At 40.7% G+C, this 18,903-nt stretch overlaps 1 pseudogene; it reads left to right on the forward strand.

The window, feature by feature from the left end:
• LOC122651210 overlaps positions 1–18,764 on the forward strand; it is a 57,653-nt pseudogene extending 38,889 nt beyond the window's left edge.
• Positions 18,765–18,903: the final 139 nt, after the last annotated feature.

Consider the following 18,903-nt stretch of genomic DNA (forward strand, 5'->3'; position numbering starts at 1 on the left):
TGTTTGTAAGGGATCCAACCTAATCGGCATCAGTGAAACCTTCCACTCTCAAGTGATTGTGTCTTGCATATAACAGTCCTTTCCCTGGAGAAGACTTCAAATATCTGAGAATGCGATACACAACATCCAAACGACCACTCTTGAGGGCATGCATGAATTGGCTCACCACTCCCACTGCATAAGAGATATCTGGGCGTGCCATAGAGAGATAGATAAGCTTCCCCACTAGCCTTTGGTACTTTCCTGCATCAACAAGAGAAGGACCACAATCTTCTCCTAGTTTGTGATTTTGCTCGATAGGAGAATTTGCTGGTTTGCAGCCTAACATCTCTGTCTCTGTCAACAAATCAAGAACAAACTTCCGTTGACATATGTTGATTCCTCTCTTGGTCCTTGATACTTCAATTCCTAATAAATACTTTAAGGGCCCAGATCTTTGATTTCAAACTATTGAGCCAAGTAGATTTTCAGTTTGTCTATCTCAGTTGTATCATCTCCAGCGACCACAATATCATCAACATAGACAATGAGGACAGTGATGGTACCATTGTCCCGCTTGGTAAAGAGAGTGTGGTCAGCTTGGCGCTGGAAATATCCATTATTCAGAATAGCCTGTTGGAAGCGCTCAAACCATGCCTTTGGTGATTGTTTGAGGCCATACAGTGTCTTCTTGAGGAGGCACACTTTCCCTTCAGCTGAAAGCATTTTGAAGCCTGGTGGAGTTTGCATGTACACTTCCTCTTCCAAGTCACCATGAAGAAAGGCATTCTTCACATCTAACTGATATAATGGCCAATCTTTATTGACAGTCAATGATAAAAGAACTCTTATAGAGTTGTGCTTAGCCACATGAGCAAATGTCTCATAATAGTCAATTCCATAGACTTGACTGTACCCCTTGGCCACTAACCTTGCTTTGTATCTCTCATCAGTACCATCAGATTTATACTTGATTGTGTAGGTGGGAAGATCCACCAATTGCCAAGTACCATTCTTCTCAAGTGCTATCATTTCCTCAGACATAGCTTGTCTCCACTTTGGGTCAGACATAGCATCAGTAACATTCTTGGGAATATAAGCAGAAGTGAGAGCAGCAATACAGGCAAGACCTATAGGAGAAAGAGCATCATAGGAAACAAACCGGGCTATAGGATTAGTACAAGCTCTTTTACCTTTTCTACACAAAGAATGGGAAGGTCTATGAACCGAATCCTACTTGTATCCTTACCGCATCTACACCGGAATCACTGAGAACAAACTTTCTAGCACATCGCTTGAAGCCTTTCCACTATTCCAGGTAAAACCATATTCTCAAAATTGATTTTTTTAGGGAAATGCATGATCAACTTGTTTATGGGAAATGCATGATTAACATGTTTAGGGAAATACATGATTAGCTGAGCTTATGGACATTGATGCCCTATCTGGCTCTGTTGGTGGACTGAGTATTGGCGATAGAGACAGTAGATCGAGTGGGTATTTCCGTGCCCCATCTTTTCATGTAGACAACAATCCATCTCCAGCACAATCAGAGCATGGTTCATCTCATTCACATCCATATGGCGAAGGGCATTCTGGGTAGTACCCTTGGGGGTAGCAGCCTATATCTTCTCCATGCATTCCCAGTTTTGAGTATGACTCCCACTCACAGGGATATAGTGGATCGTCTTTTCTGGATGACTTCTTTTCCTACACTGGCTAGCCAACCCACCAGCCGCAGCCGTACAACCCGTACATGCTCCCAGAGCCGTCATATGACTCATATCATAGTGGATCAGTGGGTAGTACTTCTTCACAGTTTGATGACCTATATCCTAGGATAGGTTACCTTCAACATGTTGATGAGGCAGTTTACATGGCCACTGTGGATGACTACACTCGCTTCTTCTCCCAGACTATGACGTGGCATGCATTTGTCCTACAGTCGGAGAGCAATACACGTCGGCTCCAGTGGACCATGAGTGGGGTTGATCCTGGACGGCGGAGTAGTTATTATTAGCAAATTTGTAAACATTTGAGATGAATGATGACTAGTTGACTACTTGACTTGTAGCCTTGTAGGGGACAATTGGGGATATTGACATATTGTGATTTGGAATGTTTGATATCATCTTCTTAAATCTTAACTCTTAAGTTGTTATTTGTTAACTTGTTATTGACTTGATGTCTTATGTACTTACTATTATGATTTATGACTTAACTTATGAGTCATTATGTTTCCAACTTAGTTCTAAGTCAATTTACTTGTTTAATGTATAATGTGTATGTGTAAATGTGTAATTAACTAAGTTATACATTAGGGTTCGACCGTACGTTGCCAATCAATGGTACACATCCAAAACACCATTTTGAGTGACTATTTTTGCAATTTGAACATTTAAATGTGTTTATATAGCCTAAAATAGGGTTTCCATGAAGTTTCAGGCCTTAATTTGGCCTAAAACCCACCGAAATGACCTATCGAAACATACCAGAAAAATACAATATTTCGACCGAAATACCGAAACGAAACGAGTTCTTGAACTGTGCTTTCAACAACCAATTCTTTTTCATTGGTAGTATTCACACCTGATTGATCATCAATATCAACCACATCCACAGTCTTGTATTTTCCAATGTCAAGCATAAAAGGAGAGATAGGTAGAGGAGAATGAAGTAAATCAGCACCCTGTTCACTTCCATAATTCTCCCCTTGAAGATGATGCTGAGAAGGGGCAAAGAAAGGGACATACTCAAGGAAGGTGACATCTTTAGAGATAAGGCACACCGGTAAGAAGATGGGTGATAATACTTGTAACCTTTGATAGTAGAAGAGTACTCAAGAAAGAGACACTTGAGAGCTTTGGGATCAAGTTTAGTGTGAGTGGATTTGTTAACATGCACATAACAAACACAACCAAAGACTTTAGGAGGAAGAGAGAAGGCAGAAACCTGTGGAGATAAGATTTCTAAGGGAGACTTGAAATCAAGAAGTTTGGTAGGCATGCGATTGATGAGAAAGGAAGCACTGAGAAGAGCTGCAGACCAGAAGGTTTTGGGAACATGCATGCCAAACAAGAGATTACAAGTGACCTCCAATAAATGACGATTTTTCCCCTCAGCAACCCCATTTTGTTGGGGTGTGTCAACACACGCTAGTTGATGGATAATGCCATTATTAGTAAAGAAGGTTTGGAGGCCACCAAACATGTATTCTCCCCCTTTATCAGACTGAACAATTTTGATTCGATTATCAAACTGAGTAAGAATCATTTGATAAAAATTCTGAAATGCATCACAAACATCACTTTTGTGTTTCATAAGAACAGTCCAAGTGACACGAGACAAATCATCAACAAATGACACAAAGTAATGATAGCCAAATAAAGAGGTAGTAGGGGAAGGTCCCCAAACATCAGTATGCACAATATGGAAAGGAGCAGCAGTTCTATTACCATGATATGGATAGGAAGAACGATTGTGTTTGGCAAACATACATGGTTAGAAGAAAATAAGTGAGGTAACTTTTTCCTCATTACAACAAAAGATGGATGGCCAAGACGACGATGCCATAACATAACATACTCCACAGAACTACTATCGTCACGTCCACTACCAATAATCCTCTTCGTCACCAAATCTTGAAAAAGACTGTGAGAAGGAAAAAAGGTGACACAACAGTTCAAAGATTTAGTTAAATGGCTCATAGATAGAAGATTAAGAATAAGGCTAGGGACATGAAGAACAGAAGTAAGAGAAATAGATGATGTAACAAGGATACTGCCCTTACCAGAGATGGAGGAAAGGGAGCCATCAGCTATCCTAACCTTATCCCTTACCAGAACACTGCATCCGCCAAAGTGGAGTCATCATGTGTGCTAGGTGGGTACTCCCCAGCATTGGCCTCAGTCATCACCAAGTGTGCTCGAGCTCCCCCTCTACGGCCACCACGAGTACTACTAGTACCACCTCGTGTACCAGGAGGACGGCCATGAAGAGTCCAACACCTATCCTTAGTATGTCCAGATCTCCCACAATGATCACATTTAAACCTGTCTCTGCCACCTCCACTAGTACCACCAGTCTTAGCTACTCTGTCTTCCCTACGGTTAGGCCCTTGGCCTCTACCACCTCCACAGGTGTCTTTGAAAGAACTAGAGTTGAGAGTAGATCTCTCAAGGGATGGTGTTGGTGCTGGTTCTATAGCAATACGTTGAGTCTCCTCATACTGTAAATAACTGCAGACCTCATCAAGAGATGGAAGAGGAGACCGGCCTAAAATCTGGAGCCTGATGGGTTCATAATCAGGGTTCAGGCCACCAAGTAAAGTGAAGACACGCTCCTTTTCAAGAACACGATACACCTTTGCTTCATCCACTGGGTTGGTCAATTGGAGGTCCCTGTAGTGATCATACTCCTCCAAAAGACTAATATATGCATTGTAGTACTCAGAAATGGTCCTGTCACCCTGCCTCAATGCATTAATTTTTTGGTGAAGCTGATAAACCATGGCGGAGTCACCCACCCTGTCAAATGTCTGGGAGACACTATCCCAAATTGCCTTGGCGGTTTCTTTTCTCAAAAATCTTCTCCCAATCTCGAGCTTCATGGAGAAGATGAGCCATGTCATGACACTGGAATTTTCGGTCTCCCATTTCTCATGGGTAGGGGAACTAGGAGCTGGAGCAGTAATGGTACCTGTAATATACCCAGGTTCCTTTGCTCCTAAGGGAAAGTTTCATTGAGTGGGACCAATCCAAATAATTGGTGTTATCTAATTTCACAATGGAGATTTGTGGGTGTGAGTTCTCAAAGACAAACTGAGGGGCTGCCGGAGTACATAGTTGTCACGGCGGCTAGGCGACCTAAGGCAGTGGAGAGGGTCAAAATTCAAGGCAACACCAACTAGGCGAACAAGGCGTCCAAGGCGCCTGGACGCCTAGGCGTCGGCAAGGCACCGCCTAGGCGACGCCTTGACAACTATGCCAGAGACATCAGATCCAGACATATTGTAGGGATAAAAAAGGCACTTAACCATACACAAGAATCTCCAAACAAAGTGGGGAGTACACACTCAACCCAAATAAGGATTCCAAACACAAGAAATAAATTACAGCAGAAAAAACACAGGTAAAATCTGGACAGAACTTCACCCAACACCTTCCAAGAAGCAACACCCACTCAAACAAGCCCTATGACCTCAAACAAAGATGTCCATAATCACTTCTCAACCAAAGAAGAAGTCCATGACACTCCAAATGCAAGAAAAAAAGAGGTTGCAGCAGTCACGGTTTAACCTGGGCAGAAAAGAAGCCCCACGAAAGTGAGCTATGCTCAACCAAGAGAACCCTTCATCAAAGAGGCATACATGGGGCATAAAGAGTACCCTTATACGATCCGAGTGAGCTGTTCCAAGCTCCAAACCCATGCCGAGAAGAGAAGAGACGGGAGCTGCAACTTTGAGCTGGCGGAAACCCTAGGTGCAGCTTGGTTAGCTTCAAAAACTTCAATGGAGCTTCAATACAGCTCAAGGATCATCTTCAAACACTTAAATAGGTTGTATAGAACCTATTTCATCTCTCTACAACAAGTTGTTTACATAGGGGCCTCTTCTTTGAAATCCCTTGTGTCCTAGGATTCCAAAGAGAGGAAAAGAATAAGGAAAGAGGGTTGATACGACTCTCAAACCTAAATCTCTGATACCAAGTTGTGTTTTAGGTTAGAGATGTAAGTAAGAGGAGGAGGAGAAGTTGAAGGAGAAAGAGATGAGGAAGAGAGGAAGAAGAGAATGGAGAGAGAGATATTTCGGTTGTGAATCTCTTGTGTGTAAGAGAGATCTCTCCACACCTATATTACTTCATTAATAGAAAAAGAGAGTATTACATATACCTCCCTAGGGAGGTAAAAGATAAAAAGGTAAAACATAGAAAATACAAAATGGGGCAACTAGACAAAAGGCTAGTTCCCAAACTACCCTTATCACATCACTTCTAACAACTCTAACAGGAGGCTCCCCCACAGTTGGTTAATAAATAAAAAAAAGAATTTGTGCTGCCGCCATTGTTGCTGCTGCTGCTCCTTGAGAGTGTTGCATCCTTGTGGTTCTATCAAGGTGGATCTCCTACGACTCCTTGCATCGAGACGATCGGGAGGATCTCCATTGAAGGTGGTTTTATCCTTCTCCATTGTTCAAGCTTGCTGCCAGTGGAATCTGCTGTAAGATTGAGCTTCAAACTCTGTTTCTAACCCTCTAATCCCTCCCCCCAATTGATCCCCTTTTATTTTATTTGAATCCCATCAAAACTCTAGATCTCCATTAAACCCTAATTCATCTTAAATCTGTCCAGTCTCAATCCTCCATTAGAACCCCCTCCACTCAATCCCAGCTTCCCCTTAGCACCCCCTCCACTCAATCCTAAGTTGCTGCGCCAAATTATCACTGAAACCCTAATTCCCCTCTCCTCTAGTAAAACCCTAAAAACCCCAAAAGCTTCCTAGACCTAACCAGCCATCAGAATTACCCCATACTACAGACGAACCTCCTTCCCATTGCCCCTATCACTCGACCAGAAGCCCTGGTCCAGATTCCTATCTTAAACCCTAGTTTTAGCTACTTTCCCTGTTTCCCAAAACCCAAAATCCTAACCCTAATTTTCTGGAATTTAGAAACTCATTCAAATCTAACTTAACCTATACCATTAGCTTCCCCTAGACCTGCCTGGCTTTATCATCTCTGACACTCACCTGTTATTCTAACCTAAACCCTAGAAGTTGTCCTAAACTTCAATTCTGCCCCATTGCAACTGCAGAACCAGCAGCCCCTTGGTTCCTTTATCATTAGATCCTGGATATTTGGCCTCTAGTAGGTCTTTTGCCTATCTAGATCTACATTACTTGGACTGGGCTGAAACTGTTTGACAGCCCGGATTGGTATTTGGGTCTAGTAGGATAATTAGATATCTATTTTCTTTATTAGAATGATATGTAACCTTCTTTATCTTTTGAAGTTTAGTTACATAGCATATTTGGTTTCCCAGTTTGAGTTGTTCTTCGTTTCCTAGTTAAGAGTTTCTAATTTTTGTAAATTACGAGGATATATGTATATATATATCCTATTGTGGTGCATTAGGTCGGCAGCCTGCACTTTATTATATTCTGCCAATCACTTTTGCATGAATCCATTTGTTTTATGAGCTCTTTTCTCTTGATCTCTTGTCTCTACGTCCTTTTTTACTAGGGCGTCCCCCATATGCGACGCATTGTATCGACACCCGAATACGGTGATAAGTAGTTAAGGGCAAGTGAGAGGAAGTTGTTCAGCCCAGAAACGTAGAATTTGACTAGCTTCTTGGAACATTGGATCCTTAACGGGTAAGTGCCTGGATTTGGTAGATGTAATGAGGAGTCGAAGGATTAATATCACATGTATCCAATAGACAAGATGGAAGGGTAAGAAAGCTAAGGTTTTGGATGACTTCAAACTTTGGTATTCGGGACACCATAGTAATAGAAACGGAGTGGGTATAATAGTGGACAAAGATCTATAGACTGATGTAGTAGAGGTCAAAAGACTGGGAGACAGAGTTTTATCCATCAAACTGGTATTGGAGAAAGAGGTTGTCAATATAGTTTGCGCTTATGCACTCCAAATAGGTTTGGATGAAGGTAGTAAGCATCAATTTTGGGAACTCAGATGATTTAACGCAAGGTTTTGGCTAGTATGAATCGAGTATTATTGGAGGTGACCTGAACGGGCATTTTGGGAGTGATCGTAGAGTATATGGAGGTGTCCATGGCGGTTTCAGGGTTGGGGAGTGGAACAAGGAGGGGACCTCAATCCTAGACTTTACGGTAGCTTTTCTCATTGTGAACACTTTCTTCGAAAAAGAAAGGAACACTTGGTTACCTATAAAAGTGAGAACCATACTAGCCAAATAGACTTCTTCCTTACAAGAAGGGCAGACAAAATGGTATGTAAGGACTGTAAGGTTATCCCTGGGGAGAGCCTAACCACCCAACACAGACTGGTGGGACTGGATATATACCTCAGTGCACAGAAGCATAGGAGGAAACCTATGTACCCTAAGATAAGGTGGTGGAGATTAAAAGGGGTGTCTCTGAGGACTTTTTCTGATAATGTGGTCAAATAAGGAAAGTAGAACTTTGAGGGAGACACCAATGCGATGTGAAACGGCATGATGACTTGTATTAAGAGGACAGCCAAAGAGGTGTTAGGGGAAGCGAAGGGTAGTTGTTAGGGCCCTAGGGAGACTTGGTGGTGGAACAATGAGGTCCAAGTAGCCATTAAGACCAAGAAAGATTGTTTTAATACAGAGTTCTAAAACTCGGCGAGATCTCGGAAAACTCGACTTGGTTGAGACGAGATAGCATTCAAAATAAAAAATGCAATGTTTCGAAAAACTCAACTGAGATTTCGAATATTTCGAGAAATCTCGAATATTTCAAGAATCTCGACCTCTTCAATACTCCTAGAGTCATAGTATTGTATTGTTGGGACTTGGGTATATGTAATATGCATTGTGAACTATGTATTATTCACTATACTTGGGTTGATTGTCTATGTAATATGCATTGTGAACACTTCACTGTATCTTGTGGTTTGTAGTAGCAACTTTAAGTCTTTAAATTGGGTGTTTTTTTTTTCCAATTTGAAGCTTTAAATATGTTTACTCAGACTAAAACAAGCTTCCCTTCAAGTTTCAGAGCCAACTGTGGCCATTTGCCCACCGAAACATAGTTCTGAAACCGAAAAAAAAGAAGTACATTGTCTCGCCGAGCGCTCTCGGAGAGATCTCGAGAACTTGGAAGACTCGACCTGGTCAAGATGGCTGTTCTAGAAGAGTCTTTGAACCATGTTAAGACATGCAAAGGGCTAAAGAAACATAAAATAAAAAGAGATATAATAATCCCAGAAACGAAGCTAGGAAGATTGTGGGGATGGCTAGGGCGAAGAAGTATGAGGATCTTTATATCAACCTAAACACTAAAGAAGGGGAAAAAGACATATATATATATAAGATAGCTAAGATGAGAGAAAGGAAGAGTAGAGATTTCGATTAGGTGAGGTGTAAGGCTGATGATGGAAGGGTGTTTGTAAGAAATGAGGACATTGTGAAGAGAGGGGATGAACATATTTGTAACCTACTAAATGAAGGTAGGTCGAGTGGATATGACCCTGAAAGATGAAAACTGGCAAGACTCCAGGCCTAGATGAGATTCCAATGTAAGTATGGAAAACCCTTGGAGATTGTGGGGCTTATTGGTTAACCAATTTGTTTAACAGGATTATGAACACAAGGAGGATGCCAGATGAATGGAGGAGGAGCATTGTAGTCCCGATCTACAAAAATAAGGGTGATATCCAAAGCTGCAATAACTATAGAAGCATAAAGCTAATGAGTCACTATGAAACTTTGGGAGAAGGTTATTGAAGCTCGTTTGAGAAGAGAGACTCATAACTCGGTGAACCAATTTGGCTTTATGCAAGGTAGATCCACAACAAAACCTATCCACTTATTGAGGAGGCTCATGGAAAGATATAGAGATCGTAAGAAGGATCTCCATATGGTATTTATTGACTTGGAAAAAACCTATGACCGAGTCCCTTGAGATTTATCAGACATTTTCTTGTGTGGAGAGGGGTGTCGAGTAAATATGTGGATGTAATTAATGATTGTACGAGGGAGTGGTAACTAGTGTGAGATCTGTGGGAGGGCAGAGCAAGGAATTCCCAATTATGTTATACATCATGGATCAGCCTTAAGCCCTTAGCTATTTGCACTTATCATGGACGATCTAACCAAGGGCATTCAAGACGAGGTCCCGTGGTGTATGCTCGCCGATGATATCGTTTTGGTAGACGAGACAAAAGAAGAAATTAACTCTAAGTTAGAGTTTTGGAGGTCAACCTTCGAAACAAGAGGCTTTATGATCAGCAAAACGAAGAGGGAGTATATGATGTGTAATTTTAGTCACACTACAATGGATAATGACATGTTTGAGAATTGGTGAAAGAGACATACCGCAACGTGACTACTTTAGATATCTGGGGTCAATCATAAATAAAGAAGGTGACATAGAGGATGATGTTTCATATAGAATTAAAGTGGGATGGATGAAGTAGAGAGGTACATCTGGAGTGCTATGTGACTGATGTATTTCTGTAAAGCTTAAAGGAAAGTTCTATAGGACTGTTGTGCGACCGGCTATGATGTATGGGGCAGAATGTTAGGCAGTTAAGAATGTCATATCGATAAGCGGTAAGCTATGTGTAGCAGAGATGAGGATGTTAAGATGGGTGTGTGGAAAAACAAAGAAGGATAAATGTTATCGAGATTTGTATAAGTCTCGTTATTAGTGTTAGACACTAATAACGAGATAGGTGAGGAGGGTAGATTTGTCTAAGTATGTTTATTTCTTTTTTATTGTTATGTTTACTGCTTTACCCTTAGTGGTAATATATATAATGAAGTTTAGAGGGAGATTACACATATCGGGTGACTCCCAAGTTGCACATCTTCTCTTCTTCTCTCTCTCTCTCTCTCTCGATTTTCATTCTTCCTCTTCATCTTTTTCTCTTATAATTGACATGGTATTAGAACTATAGGCACTGTTACAGCTCTCGGTGGAACTCTTCTTCTCTTTTCTACAGTCTGCAATTGAAGATTGAAGGGGGGTATTGAAGGTTTAAGACTTGCGGTTTCTCTTTTTTATTTTTTTTTCTGTTTGAAGGGGGTGCAGCATCCTATGTACTGTATTTTGGGGCCTTCTAGAGACTAGTTCATGGTATAAATTAAGTACTAGGTCTCTTTTTGTATTTGTGGATGTGTTTGAGTGCTTTGGATGGAGTGAGGGTTGCATTGAAGGCTGAAGCAGAGAATCGGTAGCACTTATCAGGGTTTTGAGATCGATTTTTCAAGGGAGAAAAATCGATTTTTCCACAGGGTTTTGAGATCGATTTTTGGGCTGTTTGTTGACCTGGCTGGAATTTTTGGAGTGTGCTTCCCTTTTTTGAAGGATATTTATTAGTAATTTTTGGTGGTGGATTATCCCTTATTGCAATTGATTTTTGTCAGGGTTTCTGGCAAAGTCAATTTTTGTCAGGGTTTTTGGAAGTTCGATTTTTCCAGAATTTTTATTCTTCTTTCTTCATTTCATCCATTTGATAGTGCATTATGGGTGATGGTTTCAAGGCTGTGATGACTGAAGTTTTCTCTTCTTCCTCCAATCATATCACTAAAAAGAAATTGGAGGGAATCACCAACTTTCAACAATGGAAGGAAATTGTTAAGTTGGTATTGACGGGACGTGATCAGCAGGATCATCTGTTTAAGCTCAAGCCTGATGATGACTCATTATGGGATACAGTTGATGCTCGAATCTTGGGACAAATGCTGAATTCTATGGGGCACCAAATTGTCGATTTGGTGACACACATTGATACAGTTAAGGAGCTGTGGGAGTATATTAATGTTTTGTATTCTGGACAAAACAACCTTTCTTACATTTATGACTTGTCCCAGGAGTTCTATAGGGTTGATAGAAAGGGTCGTCCTTTGACCCAATATTGTGCTGATTTTAAGAGGATGTATGAGGAGTTAAATTCCTTACTTCCTATTGCTTCTGATTTGGAACAAATGCAAAGTCAGCAGGAGCAGCTTGCTGTCATGGGCTTTTTAGGAGGACTTGGGAAGGTGTTTGATTAAGTTCGATCCCAAATTCTTGGTGGTGACAAGGTAGCCACATTTTTTGAGGCCTTTTCTCTGGTTCTACGTGTCTCTCGTGAGAGCACTACTGCTGTTGAGAGTTCGGCTTTGGCTTCTTTTCCCCAAAACCATGAGCCCAATAATGGGGCTGGTACTGGTGGTAATAGTGGTCGTGGTCGTGGTCGTGGTGGCGGGGCTGGTTCTAGCAAACCACCTACCTTGGGTACTCCGAATGTTACTGATGGTTCGGGTTTGGTGAAGACTTGTCACCATTTTGGCCGTCCAGGACATATCCAACGTTTTTGTTGGAAACTTCATGGCAAACCACCTCAACAATAGTTTGCCAATTCTGTTACTACTACTGATTCTACAGTTTCTGCATTTACACAGCCTAAGGGTAAGACCGTGAAGATGTTTGATGAGGAATATGCCTGTTTTACCCAGTTTCAGATTTCTCAGTCAGCCCGGCCTCCAACCGCTACCTTTGTTCAAACAGGTAATGCTACTGCCTGTATTTCGACTACTACTCCTCGTCCCTGGATCATTGATTCAGGGGCTTCGGACCACATGACTGGTGTTTCAGGTATTCTTTCTTCCTTTAAAAAATCTTCGTCTAGTGTTACTTTAGCTAATGGTTCCTTAGCTATTGTATCTGGTACTGGTACTGTTCATGTTACACCTTCTTTATCTTTGACTTTCGTTATCTATTTAACTGATTTTCCTTTCAATCTTTTCTCTGTTAATCAGTTTACCAAGTCCCATAATTGTTCTGTAACCTTTTTCCCTGACTCTTGTGTATTTTAGGATCTTATGATGGTAGAGGTCGTGAGTCGCGGGGGGGGGCTTTACATACTTCAGGACACTTCATCTATGGCGTGTATCGGTGTGGCGTCACCCCACCAGATTCATTGTCATTTGGGTCATCCTTCCTTGGAGAGTTTGAAGGTTCTGGATAGTCGTTGTCGGTCACTTTCTAGTTTAAATTGTGAGTCCTGTCAGTTTGGAAAACTTCACCGTGTGAGTTATCCTCCTAGAGTCAATAAACGATCTGACCAACCTTTTGCTTTAGATCATTCAGATGTATGGGGTCCGTGTCCTGTCGTTTCTACTTTGGGTTTTCGTTACTTTGTAACTTTTGTTGATGACTATTTCAAGGTTACTTGGCTTTACTTAATGAAAAATCATTCTGAGTTATTCTCCATCTTTTGTGCTTTTGTGAATGAGGTTAATAATCAGTTTCAGACTCCTTTGCATATTCTTCGTAGTGATAACGCTAAGGAATATTTTTCTGCTCCTTTTGCTGATTTTACGGTTCAACGTGCCATTATTCATTAATCCTCTTGCGCTTACACCCCACCGTAAAATGGTGTAGCTGAGAGGAAAAATAGACATTTAATGGAGGTTACTCGTTCTCTTTTATTTGAGATGGAAATAGCTAAATCCTTTTGGACTGATGCTGTCTTGATGTCATGTTACCTCATTAATCGCATGCCTTCTTCTGTTTTACGTGGTGGTATTCCCTTTTCTTTGTTGTTTCCTTCTATGCCGTTGTTTGTTTTACCACCACGCGTATTTGGAAGTGTTTGTTTTATTCGTGATCATCGTCCAAGTGTTTCCAAGTTGGATTCTAAGGCTCTCAAGTGTATGTTTGTTGGTTATTCTCGTACCCAAAAAGGTTATCGTTATTATTTTGAGTTGTGAAAATATTTTGTTACCGCTGATGTTTCTTTCTTTGAGTCTACTCCTTATGATAGTTCATCTTTTATTGTGTCCGACTTGGATGATGATCTTCCCGTTTCTATTGTTCAGTCTGTTGTTCCCCATGTTCCGCAAGCTGCCTCATCACCGGCACCTCCACCTATTGTGTTTCAATGTCACCAATGGAAAGTATGGGCTCCCCCCGCTCCCGCGAATTCTGCCCCATCTACTTCTTCACCGGCAGATCATGCAATAGGTAATATTCCTTCTCCTTTGGAACCTCCTTCTGATCTTGATATTCCTATTGCTCATCGTAAGGGTGTTTGGGCTTGTACCCAACACCCCATTTCTAACTTTGTTTCCTATTATGGTTTGTCTTCCACCTTTCATTCTTGTTTATAAACTGCTGAAAATCATCCTGTTCCTAAGTCTGTCGTAGAGGCATTGTCCAGTCCTGGTTGGAAGGCTGCTATGAATTAGGAATTGTTGGTACTGGAGGAAAATCAGACTTGGGATCTTGTTCCCTTACCTTCAGGTAAATCTGCTATTGGTTGTCGGTGGGTGTATGTGGTGAAAGTGAACTCTAATGGATCCTTGGTTCGTTTGAAGGCCTGCCTTGTGGCAAAGGGCTATGCCCAAGTATATGGTGTTGATTACTTGGATACATTTTTCCTGTGGCGAAGCTTACTTCTGTTCGCATTTTGATTTCTCTTGCTACTACTTACCATTGGCCTTTGTATCAGCTAAATGTCAAGAATGCATTTTTGCATGGGGATTTGAATGGAGAAGTTTATATGGAGCAACCTTCTGGATTTGTTGCTTAGGGGGGGGGTCTGGCTTGGTGTATAAGTTGAAGAAATCTCTGTATGGGCTGAAACAGTCTGCTAGGGCTTGGTTTGGCAAGTTTACTGAGGTTGTGTCAGAGTTTGGGCTGACACGGTGTGGTAGTGATTATTCGGTATTTTTCCGCCACTCTGGTGCGGGAAAGATATTTCTTATGGTTTATGTAGATGATATCGTTATTACAGGAGATGATGTGTCTGGTATTGAAGGTTTGAAGGTTCACTTGCAGCAAAAATTTCGAACCAAGGCTCTGAGAAAGTTGAAGTACTCCTTGGGTGTGGAAGTGGCTCAGTCGAAGAAAGGAATTTTGCTCTCACAGCGAAAATATGTCATTGATCTTCTTTCAGAGACAAGAATGTTGGGTTCTAAACCTCTAGGTACTCCTATGGATCCCAATTTGAAGCTTACTACTGATGATGGTGATGTCTTGCCTAATCCTGAGAAGTATCGGAGGCTAGTTGGGAAGTTAAAATACCTAACAATGACTAAGCCTGATATAGCCTTTCCTGTTAGTGTGGTGAGTCAATTTTTGTCTGCCCCTCGGACGTCTCATTGGGAGGCTACATATCTAACGCTATCTTAAAAAGGCTCCTGGACGTGGTATTCTCTATAGTGATCATGGCCATGGGCGGATAGAGGGTTTTTCAGATGTGGATTGGGCAGGATCCCCAGTTGATAGGAGGTCTACTATAGGTTATTGTGTGTTTGTTGGAGGGAATTTGGTGTCCTGGAAGGGCAAGAAACAGACAGTAGTTGCTCATTCCTGTGAGTTAATGTGGCTGAGACAATTATTGGCTGAACTAGGCTTTGTTGGTGATTCTCCAATGAAAGTGTGGTGTGAGAACCAAGCTGCTGTCCATATTGCTTCAAATCCGATGTTTCATGAAAGGACGAAACACATTGAAGTTGATTGTCACTTTGTTTGAGAAAAGCTACAACAAGGGTTGATTTCTCCTGATTATATCCGTACAGGAGAACAACTTGCAGATGTGTTCACAAAGTCTTTGGGGAATGCAAGAGTGGATTATATTTGTAACAAGCTGGGCATGATTAACATCTATGCTCCAGCTTGAGGGGGAGTGTTATCGAGATTTGTATAAGTCTCGTTATTAGTGTAACACTAATAACGAGATAGGTGAGGAGGGTAGATTTGTTAAGTATGTTTATTTCTTTTTTATTGTTATGTTTATTGTTTTACCCTTAGTGGTAATATATATAATGAAGTTTAGAGGGAGATTACACATATCGTGTAACCATAGTACCAAAACTCATTTCGTTTCGGTGTTTCGATCAGATCGAAAATTTCGAGATACCGAAACTGACGTAATTTCGTCGAAATATGGTATTTTTTTTGTCGGTGTAAAATACAAAAAATGACCGAGATTTCCAAAATTTCTGAAATGAGATTGACTGAAATTACCGAGATTTCCGAAATTTCCGAAACGAGATGATCGAAATTTCACCGAAATTTTCGTAATATTCGAAATATTGCATTTTTCAATTTGCTGTTGCATTTTGTTTCGACTCGACCGAGATACTCGAAATTCTCGAAATCTTGACCGAGACGAAACGAGTTTTAGTACTATAAGTGTAATTCCCAAGTTGCATATCTTCTCTTCTGTCTCTCTCGATTTCCCTTCTTCTTCTTCATCTTTTTCTCTTATAATTGACAATAAAGTTGGAATGAACGTATTAGAGCGGACTTGGGCATTGCCCAGATCAATGACAAGATCCATGAGTGTCGTTTAAGGTGGTATGGCCATATTCAACGGAGGCCTATGGACGCCCTAGTAAGGAGTGATATGATTCCGCTTGGAGGAGCTAAAAGAGTTAGGGGCAGGCCTAAAATGACCATAGGAGAAGTTGTGAGGAAGGACATGCTTAGCCTAGGTCTTGTACCAAGTATGACCTCGGATAGAGCCCATAGCTGAGAATCTCCTGACGTGTTGGGCTGTGCCTCTTTCCTCTTACTATCTTTTACTTTTCATCCTTTTTCTTTTTATTACTTTTTCATCTTCCATTTATCATTTTTCTATTTTCCATTTTTCAGCTTTCTTCTCTGTCGCCATCCATCTTTTCCCACCTCTTCTTTCTCTTTTTGGTTAGAACTCAGTTTTCCCTACTTTGTTTTGTTTGGAACCATGTAGCCGACCCCATTGTTGATTGCCAGTTGATTGAGAATGAAGTGGTTTTGAGTTACTGTGGTATGGCGTGGCCTGCTGGCCCATCGTGCTCTCTCTCTCTCCCATCTCCATTTGAGATCCTTTGTCTTTCTTTTTCCTCTATTCTTTGTTTTCTTCTTTTTATTTCGGTTATTCTTTTTTTCCCCTATTGTTTGCATTACTAGTTGGAGTGGGAAGAAGCTGTTAGATCTCCCTGGATATCTGCCTATTCGACCTGAGATATTGGGCGACCTAAACCTTACCCCCCCCCCCCCCCCTATTCCTTTCCTGTTGTGAGAAACATACCTGCAACCGAGACTGGTTCCTGAACCTCTGCTAATTTTCATCTCCAATATTTCTTATCAGCCCTTAGGTTGCTGATTGGAGGAAAGTTAAGACTTGGCAGACTCCCCAAAATCCTGGTTCGATTGGAGATCCCATTGAAGAGTTCTAACTTATGATTGAATGACCCCTTTTACTGCTGGTTTCTGGTTTCGTATATGGCTGAGAGATCGTGAGGTTGAAGATAACCCTTTACACCACAATTCTTTTTATTGTTTTTTTATTTTATTCCTTCATTTTCCCTAAATGCCTCTCACTATCTCTCTTATCCCCCGTATATCACCCAATAGCCTTTCAAATTCTTGTTTATTACAAGTTTGTCACTCCCCTTTTTGAACTTGATAAATTACAGATTTGCCACTCTTTCCTTATTACTCGAGTATTTGGTATTTGGTGGGCCCATAGCAAACCCAACAGGGTATTTTATCCTTGGGATCGCATCATGGGAGACTTAATAATTAAATACAAGAGCAAGAATCAATGATGCCCCACCTTTACCCAGTTTTTTGGTGGGTATAAGGAGAGTGTTAAATATAATATATCCTATATCCTTCAAGTTCCCCCCCCCCCCCCAAGCAAAAGTTTTTTAAAAAGGAATCAGTGATATCCTCGAAAAACATTGAAGGGCGTACCCAGTGCACGAGGCTCTCACTACTGCAGTGTCTAGGGAGGGGGGGATGTACTCATCCCTGCAAAACATTACCAAGAATATTATCGTGTGGTACGTGGAGGTAAATGCCAGAGTATTCAAAGCAGGAGGAAGGTATGTCAAAGCAGACTTGTCTCTTGGGAATTCAGTCCAGCTGTAGTGGAACTTAAGGGTGCTAAATTTTGGACATTAAATTAAATTTTCAGTCCTGGTTCTTGTTTAGGCGTTTATATCAACTGGGTGGTTGGTTTTCTAATGTTATTGCTGCCTAGAACATGGAACACACATGTCGTATAATTTTTGCAACCTTCCTTGTAGATTGGACAGTTGATGAAGGTTTCAAATAAAGCGCATAATGCAGAACTTAAATTATTCTTGGAAGTGGAGCTTGGGCCGGTAACTTGTCTTTAATTTAATTTAATACATTGTCAAGCTTGCTTTTGAATTGTGTATTTTTACACTCTCAATGCTTTTCTGTAATGTTATATAGGGTCTGCGTCCTATTCTTCCACCGGACAAGACAAAAGACGATATTCTGCTTTTCTTCAAGCTATATGACCCAGAGAAAAAAGAGTTCCGGTGCTTAGTGTTTCTTCCCTCTACTGTTTCTTCTGAAGACATTTTTTTGAGTAGATCAAATAACGTGATTGATTTTAATTTTGTCAGGTATGTTGGAAGGCTTTTTGTTAAGGGTATTGATAAGCCTGTGGATATCCTAACAAAACTAAATCAAATGGCTGGCTTCGACCCTAATGACGAAATTGATCTTTATGAGGTTCATCTCTTGTTCTTTATTGCAATTTTCTTTCTTCCCTATCCCACCAGGAAGGAAAATAATTCCGTCTAATATCTGTTGAGAAATTGTGCCTTTATTTTTTTTGATAACTCCACTTTGGTTATACCATACATCAGGAATTCGTTATTTATATAAGCTTCATGCCCATGCTTTTGTGCTGACCAGGAAATTAAGTTTGAGCCTAGTGTCAAGTGTGAACACATTGACAAGGAACTCACTTTTCGATCTAGACAGGTATTTACTATGTAGGGGTGATTGTATTGTTGTTTAGTTGCTTGCATTTTTTATGCTGATTAATATAATTTGTTACCTTTATTTACAGATTGAAGATGGGGACATTATTTATTTTCAGAAGTCTTCTCCTTTTGACAGTTCTGGACAATACCAATATCCTGATGTTCCATCATTTTTGGAATATGTACATAATCGCCAGGTATGCCTTTTCTGCAATTTGATTAAGTGTGAGTCGATATTGACTATTTACAAGCATTCACTTATCATAGTTGTTAAAAACAACATTTGGCAGCAAATTATGTACTAATGGTAATATTAGTTGTGTTAATAGTAGCATTGGCAATTATTGGCAACTAGTGTTAATATTGTTGTTGCTAATGGTAATATGATTGTAAATTATATCATAAATGGCATTCTGCAGTGAGGTTAGGTTAAACAATAATAGCTAATTAAGTCGTATATTATGTCATAAAT

Source organism: Telopea speciosissima, chromosome 1 (genome assembly GCF_018873765.1).
Source record: "Telopea speciosissima isolate NSW1024214 ecotype Mountain lineage chromosome 1, Tspe_v1, whole genome shotgun sequence".
Lineage (NCBI taxonomy): Eukaryota > Viridiplantae > Streptophyta > Magnoliopsida > Proteales > Proteaceae > Telopea > Telopea speciosissima.